Source organism: Dama dama, chromosome 17 (assembly GCF_033118175.1).
Source record: "Dama dama isolate Ldn47 chromosome 17, ASM3311817v1, whole genome shotgun sequence".
NCBI classification, from domain to species: domain Eukaryota; kingdom Metazoa; phylum Chordata; class Mammalia; order Artiodactyla; family Cervidae; genus Dama; species Dama dama.
Window position 1 is genome coordinate 44053310 of NC_083697.1, and position 7707 is coordinate 44061016.

The following is a 7707-nucleotide window of genomic DNA, read 5'->3' on the forward strand; positions in this document are numbered from 1 at the left end:
GTCCTCTTCTCCTCCTACCCTTAAACCCTCCCAGCATCAGGGGCTTTTCAAATGAGTCAGCTCTTTGCATCAGATGGCAAAGGTATTGGAGTTTCAGCTTCAACACCAGTCCTCCCAAAGAACACTCAGGACTGATCTCCTTTAGGAAGGACAGGTTGGATCTCCTTGCAGTCCAAGGGACTCTCAAGAGTCTTCTCCAACACCACACATCAAAAGCATCAATTCTTCTGTGCTCAGCTTTCTTTATAGTCCAACTCTCACATCCATACATGACTAGTGGAAAAACTATAAAACACTGATGAAAGAAATCAAAGAGGACACAAACAGATGGAGAAACATACCGTGTTCATGGATTGGAAGAATTAATATTGTCAAAATGACTATTCTACCCAAAGCAGTCTATAGATTCAATGCAATCCCTATCAAGCTACCAACGGTATTTTTCACAGAACTAGACCAAAGAATTTCACAATTTGTATGGAAATACAAAAAACCTCGAATAGCCAAAGTAATCTTGAGAAAGAAGAATGGAGCTGGAGGAATCAACCTGCCTGACTTCAGACTCTACTACAAAGCCACAGTCATCAAGACAGTATGGTACTGGCACAAAGACAGAAATATAGATCCATGGAACAGAATAGAAAGCCCAGAGATAAATCCACGAACCTATGGACACCTTATCTTTGACAAAGGAGGCAAGGATATACAATGGAAAAAAGACAACCTCTTTAACAAGTGGTGCTGGGAAAACTGGTCAACCACTTGTAAAAGAATGAAACTAGAACACTTTCTAACACCATACACAAAAATAAACTCAAAATGGATTAAAGATCTAAATGTAAGACCAGAAACTATAAAACTCCTAGAGGAGAACATAGGCAAAACACTCTCCGACATAAATCAAAGCAAGATCCTCTATGACCCACCTCCCAGAATATTGGAAATAAAAGCAAAACTAAACAAATGGGACCTAATGAAACTTAAAAGCTTTTGCACTACAAAGGAAACTATAAGTAAGGTGAAAAGACAGCCCTCAGATTGGGAGAAAATAATAGCAAATGAAGAAACAGACAAAGGATTAATCTCAAAAATATACAAGCAACTCCTGCAGCTCAATTCCAGAAAAATAAATGACCCAATCAAAAAAATGGGCCAAAGAACTAAACAGACATTTCTCCAAAGAAGACATACAGATGGCTAACAAACACATGAAAAGATGCTCAACATCACTCATTATTAGAGAAATACAAATCAAAACCACAATGAGGTACCATTACACGCCAGTCAGGATGGCTGCTATCCAAAAGTCTACAAGCAATAAATGCTGGAGAGGGTGTGGAGAAAAGGGAACCCTCTTACACTGTTGGTGGGAATGCAAACTAGTACAGCCGCTATGGAAAACAGTGTGGAAATTTCTTAAAAAACTGGAAATAGAACTGCCATATGACCCAGCAATCCCACTTCTGGGCATACACACTGAGGAAACCAGATCTGAAAGAGACACGTGCACCCCAATGTTCATCGCAGCACTGTTTATAATAGCCAGGACATGGAAGCAACCTAGATGCCCATCAGCAGATGAATGGATAAGGAAGCTGTGGTACATATACACCATGGAATATTACTCAGCCATTAAAAAGAATTCATTTGAACCAGTCCTAATGAGATGGATGAAGCTGGAGCCCATTATACAGAGTGAAGTAAGCCAGAAAGATAAAGAACATTACAGCATACTGACACATGTATATGGAATTTAGAAAGGTGATAACGATAACCCTATATGCAGAACAGAAAAAGAGACACAGAAATACAGAACAGACTTTTGAACTTTGTGGGAGAATGTGAGGGTGGGATATTTCAAAAGAACAGCATGTATACTATCTATGGTGAAACAGATCACCAGCCCAGGTGGGATGCACGAGACAAGTGCTCCGGCCTGGTGCACTGGGAAGACCCAGAGGAATCGGGTGGAGAGGGAGGTGGGAGGGGGGATCGGGATTGGGAATACATGTAAATCCATGGCTGATTCATATCAATGTATGACAAAACCCACTGGAAAAAAAAAAATAAAAATAATAAAAAAAAAATAATAAATAAATAAATAAATAAATAAAAAACAAAGTGTGAACTAGATGGTATAACTGTTAACACTCATCTTTAAAACTTTAAATATCTTCACATCATGTTACCTGGCCTACAAACTGCCGTGTAGGTAAGACTAGCTGAACTATAACTTCATGTCTCATTGCTTACACTCTGTGGACCATCCATAGTGACTTTTTGTATTTCTTTGGCTGAATACCTTTTTCCTGCTACAGGAATTTTGCAGATGTTTTTTCCTTCTACATGGAATGTCCATCCTTCCTCCTTTTGTTAGGTTCCTCCTATGTATTCATATTTCAGCTCAATTGTCCCATGTTCAGTGAAACTAACGTTTCAATGACTTGCTTGACAAGGTCAAGTGTCTTAGATACTTTTAGAATGAGGTGAACTTCTCCATTATAATATATTCCAATCTCTATTCATGTTTGTGTGATTGTTTGATTAAATTCTGACCTACCTCAAAATAGAAAACTTTCATAGTTTCCTAAGAACACAGACTGTGTTTGTACCTGTTTATGATGGTATCTTATGCTTATTCATAGTGGATACCCAATAAATACTTGTTGTAAGAAAGGAAAATTTAATATGGATAATTTACTGGGCAACTCTTTCTCAATAAACATTGAGTTCTTTGTGAGCAGAGACTCTCTTTGCCATGCTATTTTATTACCAGCACCCAGCATATAACTAGGAATGTGGAAATTTCTCCCTAATATGAAAAAATTTAGCTTAGAAATATGGAGACCATAATCATTAGGTGGCTGACCATAAGACTGGGAGTTCAGTGAGTCGAGATGCACTTGTTGGTCATGTATTGTCTCTAACAAGGCAATAAAATAAGCAGAGGCAGCTTGCTGGGAAGAGAAGTGAGACAACTAGCTTACACAAAAGAGATCATGTGAAAAGAGTGGCCTCGGTGGTTAAAGTCCTGTGCTTTTCTTTTAGCCTGAAGTCTGGATATACTTTTATTTCAATCTTTGGAGTCTAAGAAATTTCTATTTCCCTATGAAAGTGAACTTGAAAGTGAAAGTCACTCAGTCGTGTCTGACTGTTTGCAACCCCATGGACTATATACCAGTCCTTGGAATTCTCCAGGCCAGAATACTGGAGTGGATAGTCTATCCCTTCTCCAGCAGATCTTCCCAACCCAGGAATCGAACCAGGGTCTGCTGCCTTGCAGGAGGATTCTTTACCTCCTGATACCTTGAGCTATCAGGGAAGACCTATAAGAAATCTCAACTCAACAGTTCCCTTTTAATATTTAGGTTATTGATAATATAAGGTCTTTTACTCCTTGTAGCCAAAGAACTCAGGTTAACAACATGCTTTTAGGCGGTGCTCTGACAGGATTGGTCCTTAAACTACCTTCATATATATATATGAGTATGTATATATATATATATATATATATGTATATATATATATATATGTATATATGTATATATATATATATAAACTACCTTCATATATATATAATGCTACCTTCACATATATATTATATATGTATATAATATATATGTATAATATTTATTTATTTGGCTCTGTTGGGTCTTCATTGCAGCACATGGGATTTTTTTTTTTTTTTCCCTCGTCTTTGTTGAGACATGCAAGCTCTTTTAGTTGTGGTAAGCAGGATTCTTAGTTGGGGCATGTGGGATCTAGTTCCCTGACCAGGCCTACTGCGTTGGGAACATGGAGTCTTAGCCACTGGACCATGAGGGAAGTCCCTATCCTACCTTTTTTTTTAGTATTTTTCTCCTGCCCTTTTTATTCCTTCTCTGTTTCTTCACTATCTTAAATGCTTATAAAGAATACTAGTAGAGGACAAATTTTGCCTACCTTGTCTAAGTGTGAACAGAAATTCTAGAGAATTTGGCTAGATTTGAGTAAAAATGCAATAGACTTAAAAATCCAGAAAACAATGGCATTTACAACTATCTATCATTTACTGGTTTCTTAGATTGTGCTAAAACTCTGCTAGATTTTTCTGAAAACTTTCCTGACTCTGGCTCTCTCTCTACCCCTGGCTAGGTCAGGTACGCCTCCTTCAACATTGTTTGCATCTAAATAAGATGCTAACAAAGCATATTTACCACTTTGCTTTATAATTTCTCTGATCAGTCTTTCTCACCATGTGGTGAACTGTTTTGAACTGGAAAATCCCAACACAATAATTTCAAATCAAAGTGTTGAATCTTTATCTTCTATATGAAAAAATAGGCAAAATACATTATCTTAAATAATTTTGACATAGCTAGTGTGTATATTGGAGAAGGAAATGGCAACCCACTCCAGTACCCTTGTCTGGAAAATCCCATGGACAGAGGCGCCTGGTAGGCTGCAGTCCATGGGGTTGCCAAGAGTTGGACACGACTGAGCGACTTCACTTTCACTTTCACTTTGTGTGTATATAGTGCTTATTAGCTGCCAGTTGCTTTTTTAAGTGCTTTTAATATTTTATACTAAGTCGTAGTGTCTGTTTTTGGAATTACAATCTAAGGGTTTCTGGCCTCATAAGATGTTTTTGCACCAAGTTTTATCTCTCTAGGGAAGCTGAATTTAAATTATGTCTCTGTGCCTTCTTTGTTTTGGTAATAGAGTTCACAAACAGAACCAATAGCATATAGATACATAGAAAGAGATTTATTATGAGGTATTGACTCTTGTGATGGTCAAGGAGTCACACCATCTGCCATTTGCAAGCTGAGGCTCAGTGAAAAAGGTGATATAATTTCAGTCCAAATTCAAAGACCCAAAAGTCAAGAGTGCCAGTATCTGATGACAGGAGAAGATGGATGTCTTAGCTCAAGCAAGAGAGTTATTTCCCCTGTCTTCTGCCTTTTGGTTCTGTTCAGTCCCTCGATGGATTTGATGATGCTTACTCATGGTAATGACGGTAATCTTTACTGAGTCTGCCAATCAAATGCTAATTTCTTCTGGAAACACAGTCCCAGACTACCCCCCAAAAAATGCCTTCACATTGAGCAAGAAACTTAATCTCATGAAGATCAGTTTTCTGTCATGTAAATCAAGGACTGAGTCACTGAAGAATGAAATAGCAACCCACTCCAGTATTCTTGCTTGAGAAATCCCATGGATGAAGGAACCTGGCGGGCTACAGTCCATGGGGTTGTAAAGAGTTGGACACGCCTTCCAACTAAACAACAATAACTTTATGATCTTTCACCTGTACTTCTCAGATTAATGTAACCATATGATGAAAGAAGAGAGAAGTGAGGGAGCTTGAGGTACAGAAAAGATAATGACTGTAATTGTTGAGCATTTCAAGGTGAAAAAAGAAAGGGAGTAGGATCAATGGATTCTACCTCATGGTGCTACCGAAGGATAGTTAGAGTTGGAATTTCAAGTGAATAAATGTGGAACAATGATTATAGCTGAAAATGAGCATGTTCAGGTGGAGTTATGGGAGTGGGTGACAGTGGTAGGTGAGTTGACATCAGCACTGGAGGAGAGAAATATAAGGAACTAAGAGGCCAACAGGATGGCAAATAATCCATACAAGTATATTGGAATTATCTGGAACATAAGACAGGTATAGTATATTAGAGAGGGTATAGGTGGCTTGAGAGTTAAAGTGGTCAAGAAAATGTCCTACATATTCCCACTAGAAAATTACATTATGGAATTGGAATACTTGAAACTTACTATACTGCTCATTACTAGTTATATAACATTGTGAAATTTCTTTATCTGAGTGTTAGATTTCTCCTTTTAAAAATGACTATAAGAACTATCCTGTATTCCTAAAATACTTCTTGAGATGATTATAAGTAATAATGCATATAAAAATCATCTAGTGTAATGCATGGAGACTGTGAGATGGTGGAGTATCATCTTGAGCTTTATATCTCAACTTTTATTTTTCAGGTCAATGTAATAGTTATTAATTTCATCCAATACTTGAGGCACAGAGCCTGTGGTATAGAAAATGAGGGGACACTTTTTTTCCCCACTCTTTTAAAAATTGGAGACTGAATGACATTTTGGAACTGCTTTTTCACTCACTTTCCTATATGTATTATATACTTTCAAATACCTAACTCTGATCAAATAACATTGTAGATGATTTTATTCAATAAATATTTATAGAGCCTCTGTTAGATGCCAAGCGCATATTCCTTATATGAGATACTTTACATTTTACCCACAATAAATCTCAATTCATTTTACAGTGAACTTCAATTTTTAGATATTTCCCCCTTAGGTTCAGGAAAATATACCAACTTTATAACAGCTGGGATATTAATAAATTTTCATTGACAGAGAAGTTCTGCCATGTCTCAAGTACACACCATACCCTCTTCCCCACGCACAAAACTCAGGTGGCATTGATTAACTAAAATGGAAAAAAAGCAAGGAAGCCAGTAAACACACAAAACAAAAATCAACTAGAAGGTTTGAACTTGCATATGTACTTTAGCTGGAGAAGGAAATGGCAACCCAATCCAGTATTCTTGCCTGGAAAATCCCATGGACAGAGGAGCCTGGCAGGCCACAACCCTGGCAGGGTTGCAAAGAGTCATATGTGACTTAGCGACTAAACAACAAGAATGTGCTTTAACGATAAAACACCTTAAGCTGTGTACAGATTTATGTTACTGTTGTATTCTTTGCATTAAAGATCAATGGAATTAATCATGTTTTTGTAATAATAATTACTATAGTTTTGACCACTTTTAGAGATGGAACTAAATATGTAGTGGCTCTGCTTTAATAATTGCACTCTCTAATTATATTTGGCAATAGATTTCAAATTCTTAGAAAGCAAGGGTCATGTTATTTTTATATTTTTGTTCCTAGGGCCTAGCACACAGTAGATCCTCAGTAAATGTTAATTGTTTTCAATTAAAATAAAGGCACATGAGATTTATAGAAAACAAAATAATCTTTTAAATGAATTATAAATGTCAAATCAAAACAAGCTAAGGTTTTCAAGTGTGAAAACAGGTATTATTTATAAATTAATCTAAGTCATAAATCAAAACTCAAGTATCTCAAGTATTTTTATCTGTAGATTTGAAACAAGCAACAGCTATACAAAATGCTTCTAGGTGCTAAGAACACGTATGTGTAGGATGAGTAATTTACCATGTCTGACACTGAACAGTAGTTTAACTGACCCCTCCACCCTTCAAACATCTGGTATGTTTTCAATAAACAGGACAGCAGAAAAAGTAATATAGAAGAAAAACTTGCTCAGGGGTTTAGGGATATAAGTTTGTGGGTCTGTAGGATTATGGATGTATATGCTTTTAATCATAGAAGATTATGTACATACAATCAGAATTTTTATTAAAAAATATAAATAGCATCTGAACAACTGTTGGAATTTGAAATGGAAGCAGTGAGCTCTAAGGGCAATGCAATTTTCTTAACAATTACAGTTTCCCTTCGATGAGAATTTTTATTTTGCCAGGCACGGCGATGGGCAAATTGAGTTCATTACCTTTCGTCCCTAAACCATCTTAAAAGATAGGTATGGTCCTCAGTTTAATTATGAAGGAACTGAAGTGTAAAGAGGTGAACAAAGTAGCCGCAGGTCACAAAGAAGAAACTAGTAGAACGAGACTTGACTTCAGGTCT